Below are 16,619 nucleotides of genomic sequence, written 5' to 3'. Positions count from 1 at the left end.
ATCACTCCCAGCAGTGCCCAGACATAGGAGGGGTGGGTGTAGAGGACCCCCCAGCAGTGCCCAGACATGAGGGGTGGGTGCCTATCACTCCCAGCAGTGCCCAGACATATGAGGGGTGGGTGCCTAACACTCCCAGCAGTGCCAAGACATATGAGGGGTGGGTGCCTAACACTCCCAGCAGTGCCCAGACATATGAGGGGTGGGTGCAGAGGACCCACAGCAGTGCCCAGACATATGAGGGGTGGGTGCCTAACAGTCCCAGCAGTGCCCAGACATATGAGGGGTGGGTGCCTATTACTCCCAGCAGTGCCCAGACATATGAGGGGTGGGTGCCTAACACTCCCAGCAGTGCCCAGACATATGAGGGGTGGGTGCCTATTACTCCCAGCAGTGCCCAGACATATGAGGGGTGGGTGCAGAGGACCCCCAGCAGTGCCCAGACATGAGGGGTGGGTGCCTATCACTTCCAGCAGTGCCCAGACATATGAGGGGTGGGTGCCTAACACTCCCAGCAGTGCCCAGACATATGAGGGGTGGGTGCAGTGGACCCCCAGCAGTGCCCAGACATATGAGGGGTGGGTGCCTAACACTCCCAGCAGTGCCCAGACATATGAGGGGTGGGTGCCTATCACTCCCAGCAGTGCCCAGACATATGAGGGGTGGGTGCAGAGGACCCCCAGCAGTGCCCAGACATACGAGGGGTGGGTGCCTAACACTCCCAGCAGTGCCCAGACATATGAGGGGTGGGTGCCTAACACTCCCAGCAGTGCCCAGTCACATGAGGGGTGGGTGCCTAACACTCCCAGCAATGCCCAGACATATGAGGGGTGGGTGCAGAGGACCCCCAGCAGTGCCCAGACATATGAGGGGTGGGTGCCTAACACTCCCAGCAGTGCCCAGACATATGAGGGGTGGGTGCAGAGGACCCCCAGCAGGGCCCAGACATATGAGGGGTGGGTGCCTAACACTCCCAGCAGTGCCCAGACATATGAGGGGTGGGTGCAGAGGACCCCCAGCAGTGCCCAGACATATGAGGGGTGGGTGCCTAACACTCCCAGCAGTGCCCAGACATATGAGGGGTGGGTGCAGAGGACCCCCAGCATTGCCCTGACATATGAGGGGTGGGTGCCTAACACTCCCAGCAGTGCCCAGACATATGAGGGGTGGGTGCAGAGGACCCCCGGCAGGGCCCAGACATATGCGGGGTGGGTGCCTAACACTTCCAGCAGTGCCCAGACATATGAGGGGTGGGTGCCTAACACTCCCAGCAGTGCCCAGACATATGAGGCGTGTGTGCCTATCACTCCCAGCAGTGCCCAGACATATGAGGGGTGTGTGCCTATCACTCCCAGCAGTGCCCAGACATATGAGGTGTGGGTGCAGAGGACCACCAGCAGTGCCCAGACATGAGGGGTGGGTGCCTATCACTCCCAGCAGTGCCCAGACATATGAGGGGTGGGTGCAGAGGACCCCCAGCAGTGCCCAGACATATGAGGGGTGGGTGCCTAACACTCCCAGCAGTGCCCAGACATATGAGGGGTGTGTGCCTATCACTCCCAGCAGTGCCCAGACATATGAGGGGTGTGTGCCTATCACTCCCAGCAGTGCCCGGACATATGAGGGGTGGGTGCAGAGGACCCCCAGCAGTGCCCAGACATATGAGGGGTGGGTGCCTAACACTCCCAGCAGTGCCCAGACATATGAGGGCTGGGTGCCTAACACTCCCAGCAGTGCCCAGACATATGAGGGGTGGGTGCAGAGGACCCCCAGCAGTGCCCAGACATATGAGGGGTGGGTGCCTAATACTCCCAGCAGTGCCCAGACATATGAGGGGTGGGTGCAGAGGACCCCCAGCAGTGCCCAGACATGAGGGGTGGGTGCCTATCACTCCCAGCAGTGCCCAGACATATGAGGGGTGGGTGCCTAACACTCCCAGCAGTGCCCAGACATATGAGGGGTGGGTGCCTAATACTCCCAGCAGTGCCCAGACATATGAGGGGTGGGTGCAGAGGACCCCCAGCAGTGCCCAGACATATGAGGGGTGGGTGCCTAACACTCCCAGCAGTGCCCAGACATATGAGGGGTGGGTGCAGAGGACCCCCAGCAGTACCCTGACATATGAGGGGTGGGTGCCTAACACTCCCAGCAGTGCCCAGACATATGAGGGGTGGGTGCAGAGGACCCTCAGCAGGGCCCAGACATATGAGGGGTGGGTGCCTAACACTTCCAGCAGTGCCCAGACATATGAGGGGTGGGTGCAGAGGACCCCCAGCAGTGCCCAGACATATGAGGGGTGGGTGCCTAACACTCCCAGCAGTGCCCAGACATATGAGGGGTGGGTGCCTATCACTCCCAGCAGTGCCCATACATAGGAGGGGTGGGTGTAGAGGACCCCCGGCAGTGCCCAGATATGAGGGGTGCGTGCCTATCACTCCCAGCAGTGCCCAGACATATGAGGGGTGGGTGCCTAACACTCCCAGCAGTGCCCAGACATATGAGGGGTGGGTGCAGAGGACCCCCAGCAGTGCCCAGACATATGAGGGGTGGGTGTCTAACACTCTCAGCAGTGCCCAGACATATGAGGGGTGGGTGCCTATTACTCCCAGCAGTGCCCAGACATATGAGGGGTGGGTGCAGAGGACCCCCAGCAGTGCCCAGACATGAGGGGTGGGTGCCTATCACTCCCAGCAGTGCCCAGACATATGAGGGGTGGGTGCCTAACACTCCCAGCAGTGCCCAGACATATGAGGGGTGGGTGCCTATCACTCCCAGCAGTGCCCAGACATATGAGGGGTGGGTGCAGAGGACCACCAGCAGTGCCCAGACATGAGGGGTGGGTGCCTATCACTCCCAGCAGTGCCCATACATATGAGGGGTGGGTGCAGAGGACCCCCAGCAGTGCCCAGACATATGAGGGGTGGGTGCCTAACACTCCCAGCAGTGCCCAGACATATGAGGGGTGGGTGCCTAACACTCCCAGCAGTGCCCAGACATATGAGGGGTGGGTGCAGAGGACCCCCACCAGTGCCCAGACATATGAGGGGTGGGTGCCTAACACTCCCAGCAGTGCCCAGACATATGAGGGGTGGGTGCAGAGGACCCCCAGCAGTGCCCAGACATGAGGGGTGGGTGCCTATCACTCCCAGCAGTGCCCAGACATATGAGGGGTGGATGCCTAACACTTCCAGCAGTGCCCAGACATATGAGGGGTGGGTGCCTAACACTCCCAGCAGTGCCCAGACATATGAGGGGTGGGTGCAGAGGACCTCCAGCAGGGCCAAAACATATGAGGGGTGGGTGTCTAACACTCCCAGCAGTGCCCAGACATATGAGGGGTGGGTGCCTAACACTCCCAGCAGTGCCCAGACATATGTGGGGTGGGTGCAGAGGACCCCCAGCAGTGCCCAGACATATGAGGGGTGGGTGCCTAACACTCCCAGCAGTGCCCAGACATATGAGGAGTGGGTGCCTATCACTCCCAACATTGCCCAGACATATGAGGGGTGGGTGCAGAGGATCCCCAGCAGTGCCCAGACATGAGGGGTGGGTGCCTATCACTCCCAGCAGTGCCCAGACATATGAGGGGTGGGTGCCTAACACTCCCAGCAGTGCCCAGACATATGAGGGGTGGGTGCCTAACACTCCCAGCAGTGCCCAGACATATGAGGGGTGGGTGCAGAGGACCCCCAGCAGTGCCCAGACATATGAGGGGTGGGTGCCTAACACTCCCAGCAGTGCCCAGACATATGAGGGGTAGGTGCAGAGGACTCCCAGCAGTGGACAGAGACATGGGGGGGTGTACATCATTATCAGATGACCACAGCTCCATGGGTGAATGCATGTATCCCTAACTTAGGGCAATGATGATAGTGCCATAACAACACATCACTGACAGCAGTGTCCCACTCCCAGGAGGAAGGAGGTCTTACCCCCACTGCATGACACACCACATGTGGGTATGAGGACAAATAACACATGCATACCCACCCCTGGCAGATGCAGCACAATACACACACTGAGATCATGCCACAAGACTGTATAGTCATGTCACTGCCTAAAAAACTAAGAGAGCCAAAGAGAACACACAGTGTCACGCACATCCCAGGACTGATAGGAATGTTCAGGTGCTGGGCTAGCCACCAAGATGTTGTCTGTCATGATAGGCACGTACTCATGCGTGTACGGCCCGTACACGCGTGAGTACGACCTGTATCACTAGGCCCTACGGTACCCCCAATGATAGTGATAGGCACGTACTCACGCGTGTATGGCCCATACACGCGTGAGTACGGGCCCTACACACGCCCTCAGAGCGTGTGTACTGCGTTTCACAGCTTACACTGGTGATAGGAGGTGCACACGAAAGGAATGGAGGTGTCAGACTCGCACAAGGCTGTACATCAAGTCATTGTCAGTGCAGTCCTTCATGTGCAGAGCCTAGGTGTGTCAGGCAGTGATGTGGCACATGTCTCCTCATGTTGTGGCACAATAGATGTGTGTGATGAGCTGTTTACACATGTCATGTGTAATGGGGCACTATGTGGCACACTTCCCCTTCACACTTTGCACATGTGTGCATGTGCGACACACGTATCAAGCACTGCATCACTGGTATGGCACAGTCAGCAACACCCGCAACTGTCCCCTGATGGCAGGTACACGGATAATTACACCTCACATGTGACTCCCAGTGTGCCACGATGTGACTATGTCATGTGTGTGTCATGTGTTCCCATGAGCTTTCCGTTGGTGTTCTGTCAACTCCATCTGCTGTTGCAGCTTCCAACATGTGTATGTGTGCATTTGTCCATGACACACATATACGCACACCATGCCACATGTGGACTTACACGTTACATGTGTCATGATGGTTCGAAGATGACTTCCTGACATGAGGCAATATCGGTGTTGTATCAATGTCTGTGACATCAGTTTTTGACATGGACCCCTTAATGGAAATGTGTGTCATCTGTCCATTTCCAGATAACATGTGACCTGTGCGTCTAGACTACCGCCAGCTGTCTGTATGAGATGACATCCTTCTAATGCTGATAGGTGGATGTCTGTCACTCATGTAATGTGTCTGGCTTGTCACTTACACTGGCCAACAGCTATTTCATGGCATGTCACATCAACATTGCCATGCAACTATTGTGGCTGGCTCTTCGTACGAGTATCACCTGGCTGGCCCACGTGTCCTGGATGTATTGCACAGCACAGACTCTGTATTAAGCAGATGTGTATTAGCTGTTGAACATGTACTCACCTCAGTGACATTGGTGTTTTAATGTACTCACTCTTCGTTATTCCTTCCAAATCTCTGCAGGGCACCGCCTCTCCCCAGACGAATGCCAGACCTGGATGCCATGCGTGAACATGACTGCATACGCAGATACCGATTCTCGCAAGAGTTGATAGAGGACTTGACCCGCCGGCTTGCACCACACCTCCAACCACAACACAGGTATCCTACAGCTCTGACCCCCAAGGTGAAGGTGATGGCAGCCCTACATTTTTTTGCCACCGGCACGTTTCAATTGACCATAGCTGATGTCGGTCGCATGTCCCAGACTATGTTCAGCCGTGTCCTGCATGATGTTATAGAAGCCATGTTGTTGCACCTGGATGAATTCATCCATTTTCCCACTTGTGAGCAGTTGACAGGTGTCAAGGGTGAGTTCTATCCCCTGGGAGGGATGCCTCATGTAATTGGGGCCATTGATGGGACACATGTGGCTTTGGTACCACCACAGGCACAGGAGGTAGCCTATAGAAACCAAAAACATTACCACTCCATTAATACCCTTGTGGTGTGTCTTGCTAACATACTGATTTCCCATGTCTGTGCACGTTTTCCAGGGTCCGCACACGATGCATACATCATGAGGCGTAGCAGGGTGCCAAAAATGATGCTGCAGCTGCACGCGGAACGAGCATGTCTTGTTGGTGGGTATACTCTGTTAGTCCTGTGTTCAGTGCTATCTTTGTATCTTACGGCATCTCCTGACCCACTTCTTCACATGATGTTTCCATGTAGGGGACTCTGGCTATCCCAACATGCCATGGCTGATGACGCCTCTCCGCAACCCCAGAACAGCTGCAGAACACCGGTACAACGACACCCATGGGCAGACGAGGCGCATGATTGAGAGGACGTTTGGACTCCTGAAGAGCAGATTCCGGTGCCTCCACAAGACTGGCGGCGCCCTCCCATATGCCCCGGTGAAGGTCTGCAAAATCTTCATTGTGTGCTGCATGCTGCACAACATGGCAGTGGAGAAGGCCGTGCCACTCAACCTTGACCCGGATGAGCAGGATAATCCTCCCGTGGAGGATGAAGGGCTCGGGCACCGGTCAATTGAGGATGAGGATGAGGATGAGGACATCCGGAGTCAGCTTATCCGCAACTTCTTCTCATGATGGTGAGTCCCTGTGTCTGAGTGTGCACGCTTTGAGCCTTGTGTGGCATGTGTTGCAATGTGTGTGTCGAGCTGACTGTGTGCTAAGGGACTTGGAGGTGTCTTCTGATGTGTCATTCAAGTCATGATGTCATTCCACACATATTAACTGGGACACTAAATTTGTTAAGGGCATGGTGACAACATCATTCCTGTAGAGTACATGTACATGTCTGCGGATTACTAGCTCTTCGCTGAATTGTTGTGTGTCTGTCCTCCCCAGGTTCTTGCGGCTGTCGTCTGCTCATGTCATCATTGCCCTCCTGCTATTCCTCATGAGTATTGCAACGTGTGCTGGATCAGAGTTACATGCACAGATATGGTGAAAAGTCATTTGGGGTGAGGAGTGCAGCAAGGCATTTTGTGGGTGGTACGTGTTTGTGATATGTGGGGACTGCTCCTGTGCATGTTGTGTTACCAGGCATACATGTCGACTCACCATGGGCCACATGATGTGTTGCATGGCTCCCATGAATTGATGGTCACCCTTCCTGACAGTCATCTGTTATGGTGTGTGGATTCTGATGAAGGCATCAATGTGTGTATAACGTCTCCAAGGAACATACGGGATGCTAATGGTGGACATAGTGTGGGACATCCCCATATGAGGCTCAATGGGGAATTGTAGACTCTCCGTGTGCAGCAAGGGGTGTTAGGCTCAACCCCTTCACTTGTGTGCCAGCTCAGTAGGATTTACACATCTGTGTGTTGAAGGGGGTGTCCAGTGTAGGTCACACATGCACATGGTCAGCCAAATGACCTGTGAGTCTGTTCCAATTGATGGATTTCTCTTAGTGTGAGGCTGAGTAATAAAGGTGTTTGTCACACTCCAAGGTGCCTCATCTCTGTCAATGCAGGTCTCTTGCCACTTTACATGCGGCATATCTGGCATAGTTGTGGAAGATTAGGCATAGGAGTCCATGTGTAGTTTAGCAACATGCATGCAGTTGCTCATGGGTTAGGCTCCCTATTGGGCATGAAGTACATGGTCGTGTATGTTTTTTGCCATGTTGGTGCGCACAGTGGGCCACCAACAGCTGCTGAGGGTGTGTCTCCTGTGCGCAGGTCGGCCTTCAGTTTCCTGATCCGGTGTCATGCTTCTTTGGTGATTGTGCATGCATTGTGTCTGGGTGTGCCATGTGACACTGGACACTCCTTACTTTACACCCGCACCTGTTGCAGTTGTCCTTCTGACATCCTAGTCTATGTGTGCAAATTCTGTCATTTTGCAAGGAGATGCCACCTGCTGCTGCGGCCCCTGCAGCAAGGGCCAACAGAGTATCCAGATTTGACAACACACACGCCTCCAGGATGCTCGTCACTTCCTCCCTCCACCCATTCATTTTGCTGTCCTCAGCTTGTCTATGCCACTGTTGCCGCCACACGGTGCCAAAGGCTGGACCATCAGCACATGCAAGGTGCACATTGCACCACCATCCTGTCCTTGCATTACCCACATCACACTACAGTCTGATGTAGCAGCCACACTCCGAGCTATGTCCATCTGCACATCTAACGCCTGCTGTCAGACATACCCTGGGCACACACACGACACCTTTGCATGCTGAGTGTGCAACTCCAACGGCCTACACAGCGCTGCCCCGCCTTCCAGGCCCTGTCACACCAACCAGGTCACGTCCCTAATACTCCCCACCGGCTCTGTAGCCCAGCAAGGTCATCGGAGTGGGACTCAAGGCTTCAGCATATAGTATGGTGTCATCATCTGGGACATGGCACAGGTATCATCTCTCAGCATGTCAATCTACAGAGTGTCCCGGACCCCCCTCTCCACCATCAGATGCGCACAGCACCTCATCATCAGCTCGTATGCCATTGACAGCCAGGTGCTCCTCACCCTCAACAAAGACACAGACATTGGCAGTTCCATCATTCAAGTATGCATGAGATCTATTGATGAATGGCTGCACACGAGCCACCTGAGGCTGGACTTGTACAGGACTGAGCTGAACATCTGAGGATTGTCCCCTTCCAGCTGGGTCAAGTGCCTGTGTCCCACCAGCAAGAGCCCTGCACAAGCACCCAGTGGCCACACACACAAGATGGTGTGCATCATGTTTGGCTCGCTCACATTTGCCATGCTAGTCCACAGCATCTGTACCTCATGCTGCAAGGCCTTCTGCATTATGCACATGATCCACAGATAGATCCACTCCAAGAAAAGACAGACCATCCCCCAGGTCCATGACAACATCCGTGTCAAATACTGCCCTGCCCTCTACGGAGCAAGTACATCCAAACTCCCAGGAAACTTGTCCACATCCAGGGGGCATCTGCACACCTCAGATTCAACCCCCTGCGCCCCAGCCACCTCACTGTCCACCATGGATAGCTGCAATGGATCACTGTCTGCTGCAGGGTGACCACCACACTCCCCACCCACACTCAGGAGGCCGTCCACAACCCCGACCCCAACCAACCTTGTACGTCTGTCATCCTAGATCCCGTTGGACCATCTCCGTGCATCCAACCTTGCCCTGGCCACCGTTCTTCACATCCACCATACTCCAGCATACAGGACATTGTTCTCCCACCTGCCCACATATACCTGGGACTCCCTCCCCGGGAACCTCCACATGAGCCATGACCTCTACGCCTTGATGATGATCTCCCAAATAGGTCTCTCCGCACAGTTTAGCAAGCCCCCCCTCAGCAGCCAGAGGCCATCACAGGTGAGTGTTGTGCTCCATGCCTACATTGAATGATACCTTGTGACACATGTGTGTCCTGTACCAGACTCTGATCCCAGGGTATGGATGGCTGGAGTTGGTTCAACACTCAGCCATAGTTTGACATTTCCACACACATATGTCGTTGAATGATGCAAAATGACAAGAACGTCTTATGTCCAAAGTGAAATATTTATTAACGGTGGGGTAAGTGGTTTGGTAGATGCAATTGGGTGCTGTACCGGGGGAATAGAATCCAAAGTTCACAGTGGGAGATGGTATCCTTGGCATTGGAAGTCATCAGAGTCCAGACCACAGTGTTGGTCATCATTGGTCAGACTGTGACCAGCAAGTCCATGTGGCAGAGAATGTCATTGGATGAGGTGCTGCTGTTGCGCCAGAGGGCCAGGTGCCAGGCCAGGTGACCTGGGAGATGGGGATGGTCCGCTGACTCTCACGGTCTTTTCCATGGACGACCCACCTTCCTCCGGGGACCCTCAGATGCAGGCCTTGACGATGCTGGGGACGCTCCATCAGATGAATCCTCCTCCTCCTCCCTCCCTGTGTCTGGTGCTGGTCTACGCCTAGTGGCACAGGGAGGGTTTGCCAACCTTTGGGCGATCTGACGGAGTGATTGGCTCACGTCCCTGTGCACCGCCAGGAGCTCAGCCAGTCTTGCCTCCATCCGTCCTTGGTGTTGTTGATGACTGGCATGATGCTCGACCTGCAGGTTCTTAATGTCATCGAGGGTCCCCTGCATCTCAGAGATTCTTGACACGACCTGGTTGATGCCTCTGGTGTCACGCCGGTATGAGTCCAGGATGTTGCGTATGTGTGACATACTGGTGTTGGACAGGCCACACGAAGGGCTTGCTCCCTCCCCGCCTGACAGGGCCCCAGCCCCGGCCCACCAGGCGTGACCCACGAGAATCACCCGCACCCCGTCTCCCGACGGGACTCCTGCCCTCGGACCTCCATGTATCACGGGCCCAAGCCACCACCGGCTCCCTCGGCCGGGTCAAGCCGCCATCTTGGGCCCTGCGCCACGAGGCCACGTGGCCTCCCCCCGACCCTAACCCTGGGCCTGGCCGGTCCCGACATCCCGGCACCACCATCCACCCAGGAGGTGAGCGGACCACTTGGCAGGTCAATGGGAGAACGAAGCGCCAAGGACTCTCCCCCGCCAGGTGACGATCGCCTCCAGCTCCCCCAGGCACCGGCTCCACCCCCCCGCTGGGTGTCTGGACACCTTCATCCCGGACCCTCCGACCTCCAAGTGCGAGGGTCCGGACATCAAAGGGCACCTGCCCTATAACTGGAGCAGCTCCGGAGCAGGAAGGCAGTTGTATCCTGGAGTCGAGAGACATCGAGAGAACTCAGCCTTGACGGACTACTGGCGCTGCCGTAGCCCTATCTTGTGAACTATCGTCCTGCCTGCTGGCGCTGCCGCGGCCTTCTGCAACATCCATCCTCGTCGGGACCTGCTGGCGCTGCCGCGGCCCGTTGTAACGACCATCTTCACCGGGACCTGCTGGCGCTGCCGCGGACCGTACATCAACCATCTTCACTGGGACCTGCTGGCGCTGCCGCGGACCGTGTATCGACCATCTTCACTGGGACCTGCTGGCGCTGCCGCGGCCCGTACCAGCTAGACCACCAAGCTCGAGGATTGTGAGCTACCCACCATACCACCTCAACTACCAGACTGGTAACCGGACTATCCCGCTACCCCCTTTTCCCACTTTGAGAGACTTGAATCGAGGGGACCCCTGAGTCCAGACCTCCTTGTACCTTTCCATCGTACCGTAAGAAGTGCTTATAAAGAACGCTAACTCATCTCCTTGTGTGGTATCTGTCTGTGGGGGGGAAGTTATTTATCTGTACAATCGCTGGAGACGGCTCTCCTCGGAGACCTCTCCCCTTGTCCTCGGCCGACCCTCCCGGTCCGTCTAACATTGGTGGCCAGCGGCGCGATCCGAATCAACGCGTAATCGTACAGAGAGTAGCTCACCCCACGACAAAACCACGATGTCAGCCAAAGATGGCGGTTCCACTGAAAAGTTCCAAATGGATAAGTTGGAAGAATATAGCCACCGCGAACTTAAACAATTCTGCATGGAACTAGGCATTGCTACCACCGGCCTGAGTACCAAAGATGATTTGATGCGCGCCCTTGAGTCATGGGCAGAAACTGGGATCACCGGATCCTCCGACCAAAACAGTGTCGCACCAGAGGGGAACGCCACGGCTCCAGAGGAGCGGGGAACGGGCCTCTCGCAGGAGGAGATCCAGGAAAGAGAAAGGAACAGATTACACGAGTTGGAAATGGCACGACTCAAGATGGACGGTGAACTAAAGTTAGCCGAGCAGAAACTAAATCTAGAGCATCTGCGGCTCCGAGAGGAACGAGAAGAAAAACAGAGACAGAGAGAGCTTGAGGAAAAAAGAATAACACTCGAACACGAGCGCAAACTGGCGGAAATAGAACTTCGGAAACAGAATAAAGAACCGGGGGTGCCTGAGCGACCGCACACCCCAGGGGCAACCGAGAAAAAAGTCCACATCCCCAAGGATGTTGTCCGAGAGTATGTCCGAGAAGACGACATACAGCAGTGGTTCAAAGCCTACGAGATCGCCATGACCTCCCACCGGATCGACCGGAGTGATTGGGGAGCTGGACTATGGGGGAGGTTCGTCAACGAAGGTCGCGATGCCCTGTTGCAGCTCCCAGATCACCAAATGTCGTCCTACGACCACATGAAGGCTGCCCTCCTCACCCGCTACGGCCTCACACCCGAGATGTACCGCCAGAGGTTCAGAGACTGCACCCGGATCCCGGGTACAACTTGGGTGGAGTACGTAAACTATTTCAGCCGAGCCTTCGAGGGTTGGATCAAGGGGAGCCATGTAACACTACGAACAACTCTTTAACCTTATGGTATGGGAACACCTGTCGAACAACTGCTTCGTCGAGCTCAGGCAGCACCTCCTCGACAGTAAATTGACTGACCCCCGGCAGCTCGCCGCTGAAGCTGACCGATGGGAGAGCACCCGAGTGGGCCGGAGAGGACCACACGAGCAGAACCGAAGCAACCAAGGCCAGCACCGTCCTCGGGGAGGAGGAGGAGGCCAGGGGCGAGGGAGAGACCCCCTCCCGGCAACCCCCGTGGCCAACACCCCGCCCCCGGCCGGCCGGGGAAACCCCCCGATGCGTCCAGGGTTCCGAGCCAATGTCACGTGCCACCGATGCCAGCGAGTCGGCCATTACGCCAATGACCCGAGCTGCCCGCAAAACCAAACGCCCAAACCCCGCCAGGTCGCTGCCGCCGCCCTGGGCGAAGAACGACTATCAGAGGAACAGGAAGAGTATGAGCCGGCCCAGCAAGAGTGGGAACCGGCCGCCATGGTTCTAGCGTGCCTAGGGGGAAAGGACATAGTCCCGCGGGCTCCCCTACCCGCCAACACCAGGAAATACGGTCAGTGGGTGACCATTAATGGGCATCGGGCCGAGGCCTTACGTGACACAGGCGCCAGTGTGACGGCCGTCCGCTGTCACCTGGTGAAACCCGAGCAGATCCTGCCGAACATTCTCTGCCCCGTCCGCTCAGCCGACAATTCCGAAAGTCTGTGTCAAATGGCCTGCGTCCCCTTCGAATGGGGAGGGGTCTCCGGCCTGTTGAAAGTGACGGTCCGGGATGATGCCCCCGTGGACTGCCTCCTGGGGAATGACCTTGAGAGTTCCCCGTGGGCCACCGTCGAGAGAAGAGAGCACCTGGGGATGCTGGGTCTCCCGGACTGGGCCTGCGTAACCACCCGGTCCATGGCCACCCGTGCCGTTCCCCGACCAGAAGAACCGGAATGGCCAGCACCTCCGCCCCCGGTCGCCCCAGTAGAAGACAACGACGAGGCCAACCCCCCGGAACCAACGACCGAAGGGGACGCGCAACCCCAGGACGTCCCCGGCCTGGCTCAGTGGCGTCAAGAAGGGGGGCCCACCCAAGAACAGTTCCGCCAGGAGCAAAAGACCTGCCCCTCCCTCGAGGGACTCCGCCAACAAGCCAGCGCCCAGAGCGCAGGGGACTCCACCGGAACTCACTGGGTCTACTGGGAGAACGACCTGCTATACAGCGAACAGAGAATCGCAGAGCTAGGGGCCGGTCGAGTACTGGTGGTACCTCTCCGCTTCAGAGACTTCCTGCTCAACCTGGCCCACGATGTCCCCCTGGCTGGACACCTGGGCCAAGACAAAACTTACAGTCGCCTAGTGACCCACTTTTTCTGGCCGAAGATGCGGAACGACGTCCTGAACCACTGCCGGTCCTGCCCCACGTGCCAGGCCAGCGGGAAGAGTGGCCGTAAGCTGAAGGCCCCTCTACAACCCTTCCCAGTGGTCACCACCCCGTTCGAGAGGGTAGGAATAGACATTGTGGGGCCCCTGGACCCCTGCACGGCACAAGGACATAGGTTCATCCTGGTACTGGTGGATCACGCCACCCGCTACCCCGAGGCGGTGCCTCTACGAACTGTAACAGCTCCGGTGGTTGGCCGGGCCCTAATGGGGATCTTCTCCGTAAGATCCCCTCCGTAAGAAGTGCTTATAAAGAACGCTAACTCATCTCCTTGTGTGGTATCTGTCTGTGGGGGGGAAGTTATTTATCTGTACGATCGCTGGAGACGGCTCTCCTCGGAGACCTCTCCCCTTGTCCTCGGCCGACCCTCCCGGTCCGTCTAACATTGGTGGCCAGCGGCGCGATCCGAATCAACGCGTAATCGTACAGAGAGTAGCTCACCCCACGACAAAACCACGATGTCAGCCAAAGATGGCGGTTCCACTGAAAAGTTCCAAATGGATAAGTTGGAAGAATATAGCCACCGCGAACTTAAACAATTCTGCATGGAACTAGGCATTGCTACCACCGGCCTGAGTACCAAAGATGATTTGATGCGCGCCCTTGAGTCATGGGCAGAAACTGGGATCACCGGATCCTCCGACCAAAACAGTGTCGCACCAGAGGGGAACGCCACGGCTCCAGAGGAGCGGGGAACGGGCCTCTCGCAGGAGGAGATCCAGGAAAGAGAAAGGAACAGATTACACGAGTTGGAAATGGCACGACTCAAGATGGACGGTGAACTAAAGTTAGCCGAGCAGAAACTAAATCTAGAGCATCTGCGGCTCCGAGAGGAACGAGAAGAAAAACAGAGACAGAGAGAGCTTGAGGAAAAAAGAATAACACTCGAACACGAGCGCAAACTGGCGGAAATAGAACTTCGGAAACAGAATAAAGAACCGGGGGTGCCTGAGCGACCGCACACCCCAGGGGCAACCGAGAAAAAAGTCCACATCCCCAAGGATGTTGTCCGAGAGTATGTCCGAGAAGACGACATACAGCAGTGGTTCAAAGCCTACGAGATCGCCATGACCTCCCACCGGATCGACCGGAGTGATTGGGGAGCTGGACTATGGGGGAGGTTCGTCAACGAAGGTCGCGATGCCCTGTTGCAGCTCCCAGATCACCAAATGTCGTCCTACGACCACATGAAGGCTGCCCTCCTCACCCGCTACGGCCTCACACCCGAGATGTACCGCCAGAGGTTCAGAGACTGCACCCGGATCCCGGGTACAACTTGGGTGGAGTACGTAAACTATTTCAGCCGAGCCTTCGAGGGTTGGATCAAGGGGAGCCATGTAACGACCTACGAACAACTCTTTAACCTTATGGTATGGGAACACCTGTCGAACAACTGCTTCGTCGAGCTCAGGCAGCACCTCCTCGACAGTAAATTGACTGACCCCCGGCAGCTCGCCGCTGAAGCTGACCGATGGGAGAGCACCCGAGTGGGCCGGAGAGGACCACACGAGCAGAACCGAAGCAACCAAGGCCAGCACCGTCCTCGGGGAGGAGGAGGAGGCCAGGGGCGAGGGAGAGACCCCCTCCCGGCAACCCCCGTGGCCAACACCCCGCCCCCGGCCGGCCGGGGAAACCCCCCGATGCGCCCAGGGTTCCGAGCCAATGTCACGTGCCACCGATGCCAGCGAGTCGGCCATTACGCCAATGACCCGAGCTGCCCGCAAAACCAAACGCCCAAACCCCGCCAGGTCGCTGCCGCCGCCCTGGGCGAAGAACGACTATCAGAGGAACAGGAAGAGTATGAGCCGGCCCAGCAAGAGTGGGAACCGGCCGCCATGGTTCTAGCGTGCCTAGGGGGAAAGGACATAGTCCCGCGGGCTCCCCTACCCGCCAACACCAGGAAATACGGTCAGTGGGTGACCATTAATGGGCATCGGGCCGAGGCCTTACGTGACACAGGCGCCAGTGTGACGGCCGTCCGCTGTCACCTGGTGAAACCCGAGCAGATCCTGCCGAACATTCTCTGCCCCGTCCGCTCAGCCGACAATTCCGAAAGTCTGTGTCAAATGGCCTGCGTCCCCTTCGAATGGGGAGGGGTCTCCGGCCTGTTGAAAGTGACGGTCCGGGATGATGCCCCCGTGGACTGCCTCCTGGGGAATGACCTTGAGAGTTCCCCGTGGGCCACCGTCGAGAGAAGAGAGCACCTGGGGATGCTGGGTCTCCCGGACTGGGCCTGCGTAACCACCCGGTCCATGGCCACCCGTGCCGTTCCCCGACCAGAAGAACCGGAATGGCCAGCACCTCCGCCCCCGGTCGCCCCAGTAGAAGACAACGACGAGGCCAACCCCCCGGAACCAACGACCGAAGGGGACGCGCAACCCCAGGACGTCCCCGGCCTGGCTCAGTGGCGTCAAGAAGGGGGGCCCACCCAAGAACAGTTCCGCCAGGAGCAAAAGACCTGCCCCTCCCTCGAGGGACTCCGCCAACAAGCCAGCGCCCAGAGCGCAGGGGACTCCACCGGAACTCACTGGGTCTACTGGGAGAACGACCTGCTATACAGCGAACAGAGAATCGCAGAGCTAGGGGCCGGTCGAGTACTGGTGGTACCTCTCCGCTTCAGAGACTTCCTGCTCAACCTGGCCCACGATGTCCCCCTGGCTGGACACCTGGGCCAAGACAAAACTTACAGTCGCCTAGTGACCCACTTTTTCTGGCCGAAGATGCGGAACGACGTCCTGAACCACTGCCGGTCCTGCCCCACGTGCCAGGCCAGCGGGAAGAGTGGCCGTAAGCTGAAGGCCCCTCTACAACCCTTCCCAGTGGTCACCACCCCGTTCGAGAGGGTAGGAATAGACATTGTGGGGCCCCTGGACCCCTGCACGGCACAAGGACATAGGTTCATCCTGGTACTGGTGGATCACGCCACCCGCTACCCCGAGGCGGTGCCTCTACGAACTGTAACAGCTCCGGTGGTTGGCCGGGCCCTAATGGGGATCTTCTCCCGGGTGGGCTTCCCCCGAGAAGTCGTCAGCGACCGAGGCACGAACTTCATCTCCAAATACATGAAGTCCCTCTGGCGACAGTGCGGGGTCACCTACCGCTTCACGACCCCCTATCACCCCCAA

This window comes from Triturus cristatus, chromosome 9, assembly GCF_964204655.1.
Source record: "Triturus cristatus chromosome 9, aTriCri1.1, whole genome shotgun sequence".
NCBI classification, from domain to species: domain Eukaryota; kingdom Metazoa; phylum Chordata; class Amphibia; order Caudata; family Salamandridae; genus Triturus; species Triturus cristatus.
Note: the sequence above shows the minus strand (reverse complement) of the source record.